Source organism: Trichechus manatus, unplaced genomic scaffold, assembly GCF_000243295.1.
Source record: "Trichechus manatus latirostris isolate Lorelei unplaced genomic scaffold, TriManLat1.0 scaffold00180, whole genome shotgun sequence".
Classification (NCBI taxonomy): domain Eukaryota; kingdom Metazoa; phylum Chordata; class Mammalia; order Sirenia; family Trichechidae; genus Trichechus; species Trichechus manatus.
The window spans coordinates 1,950,238-1,953,155 of NW_004444116.1; the positions used below are offsets into that span (position 1 = coordinate 1,950,238).

The 2,918-nt window shown below is 38.1% G+C and overlaps 1 non-coding gene across 1 annotated transcript; it reads right to left on the reverse strand.

Moving 5' to 3' along the window:
• Nucleotides 1-2,383: 2,383 nt before the first annotated feature.
• TRNAA-CGC (transfer RNA alanine (anticodon CGC)) lies at nucleotides 2,384-2,455 on the reverse strand. The gene has a single exon. It is a non-coding gene; the product is annotated as a tRNA-Ala (tRNA).
• Between the last annotated feature and the right edge of the window lie 463 nt (nucleotides 2,456-2,918).

Here is a 2,918-nt window from a genome sequence, read left to right on the forward strand (position 1 = left end):
TCTCTTGGAAAAAAAATTCAGCTGTACCTACTGTTTAGCCCCCCTGAGACAGGTTTCAAGTCTCTGACTGCTCTTACTCTGGTTCCTAAAGAATGATCATAGGACAAGTCTTTATATACTGAAACATACTCCTCAGTGAAGGTCCCACCACAGCTCATCTGGACTCTTGTAACAATATCTTAACTAATCTCTTTGTTTTAGTGTCATTTCACTGTCATTCCCAATCTATTTTCCACATTATTTATAGAATTGACTTTGGAAAATTAAAATCTGATTGTGATTGTCTCTTGATTGTAACGCCTGAGGAACAGAGTTGAGGTGACTCACCCAAGCTATCACCCTAAGATGACCTTTGAACCTTGAGCTTTGAGAATGCTGATCTCCTAAAAGTCACCTTTAACTCAAAAGTGGACTAGATTAGTTAGTACAGAATATTTTGCCTTAGGCATTGTGCTCTTTTAAAAGAATTATCTATGTGCAGTTTCAACAGAAACTCCAAAAGTCAGACTAGAACTATGTTTTAGGGTAAATCAGTAATTATTTTCATTGTTCTTCAAGATAATGCTGTTGGAATCCTTCATGACCATAAGTTGTTTTACCAGTTCTATTCTAGCCCGTTTTCCATGGGAATGTGTAGTTACTCGTCATAAGATTGGGTATGAGAATCTTCGAAAGTTCTTTCTTCTTTGTAACATCTTTCACTCCCTAGTTGAAATGTTACCCTGATTTGCAAGTCACACATTAAATAAACTTCAATCAATTTCTATTACTGGCTTAATATGATTTTTGTTTTAAAATACTTCATTGTCTCGTCATTGCCTATTGAGTCCCCTAGGAAGGCATACATAGAGATGTCATTGGAAACTTTAGCCGCTGTTGGTTTTTTTTTTTTTTGGTAGCTCAACTCCTTTATTATGTTTAGGAAATCTGACATTTTTAGAGCCAGATACTTGTTTTCCCAGGCTGCTGGCATTGATCTAAGCTCATCCAGTTAGATATTCTTTTCCATTTTTTTCAACTATATTCAGTGTTTTGTTTTTGCCACCAAGAACCATGGCTGATACAGAATTCAAGACCCTTGATGAGCTATCTATTCCTGCATCATCTCTCACCTTTCCCCATCACGTCCTATGATGTAGCCGTACGTAATACCTAAATTTTCCAGCATTTTGTGTCAGGTCTTCATGCCACATGCATGCTATTTATTATGACTAGAATAACACTATGACCCTCATTTCCAGCTGTAACACTTCCACTCATTCTTTAATACAAAGCATAGATGTCTCTTCTTTTGTGGAGCTTTCCCTGACCTACCTACTCAAGAAGAGTTAATCTTACCCTCTTCTGTATCTCAGTGTATCTTTTACAAACCTTCAATATGGTAACTATGATACAGAATTGCAAATATTTGCTTACATATTGGCTCTCCCTCACTGGACTTTCGGTTGTATACATTTAGCACAGTTACATGGTAACATAGATGAGTCACTTAATAATATTTATGGAATAAATGATTGAATTTTCTCTTAAAAATAACAAAAAAATACATTTTTCCATTTTAGCGCGTTTTTTAAAAGTGAACAAAAACAATAAATTCATTATCAATATGCCAAGGCACTCAACTGAATCAAGGCATGAACATAAACGCAATGCAGAAATCACATACACCTAAAAAGTCATTTAACTACAATTACCCAGAAAGCAACCTCAGTTGGGTCCTCAGGGCCGTCAGGCAATCTTTTGTGAGCTTCTAACCAACTTTGCTTTCCATTTCCACAGGCTGTTTCTAACCTTTACTACTTTCTCAAACCTCCTGCAGAGGACCATGACCAGCTCTCCTGCACAGAATCCTTGAGTAGGGCCAAAGATGCAGTGAGAAATGGTAACTAGGTTAGTAATTACAGCACATCAAGAAATCCCTATTACGGTCCTAGGGGAACCCTTGAGGACTGACTGATATGCAACTCTCACCTAAATACTAAAATGGCAAGCTACCTCCCCCCTCAAAAATTACTAAAAGAGACGGTTTATTTTTACTGATTTTTCCTCTACTGGAGAGTGAGAATACAGCCTCATTTAAAAGATCCTAAGACAGCTGTATTCCTTCTTCCTGGATGCATTCATGGTATTAATTTATTTTTGAACTGTCTCTCTGGCTTTGTACAACTCACTACGTAATAAAACATCCACCCCAAGGAGTTTTCAGAAGTAGGGAATATGGCGAGTTTTAATGAACTAAACAGAAGAAAAATAAACAAAGACAAGAAATAACTCAGTTTAAAGAAAATGATAGAAACAAGATGAGAACGGACTAAAATATTTTATTTAATAATTCTAAGCTAGAGAATGAATTAAACAAAAAGCGAAACAGGCAATGCCACATTGGAGATGCCGGGGATCGAACCCGGGGCCTCATACATGCGAAGCATGCGCTCTACCACTGAGCTACATCCCCTGACAGAAATAGGGAGTCAGATAGGAAACCTGTCCTTTTAATAGCTGGAAACGTTTCGTATAATTATTTTATCTTATTTTGTGTTCACGCAGGGAGTGACCACCTCTGAGGATGAATTCCACTTAAAGCTTCCTCCGAATTACATTCAAGTAGCCCTGACCCTCCCTAGTCTGGGATACACCGATAACATGCAGATCTTATCGTTACTGAAAACAGTACCATTGTTCCTTCTCCAAGGCCCTCATATTCGTCTTCCGTTAGCCAAACCGAATCCCAGGCGGAAAGAATTCAGGACTGTTTTAAGACCCTTTGGAAAATGTTCTGCTAGCCAAAAGAGCCTGTAAAATGAGACTAAAATTCCTTGCAGCTGAGTAGGTTGAATGGTCAGATGCATTCTTGGAGCTGCCGATCCCTTTGATCCCACTCTGAGAAGAAACTGTCCAGACAGATGAAAACGTGAAGA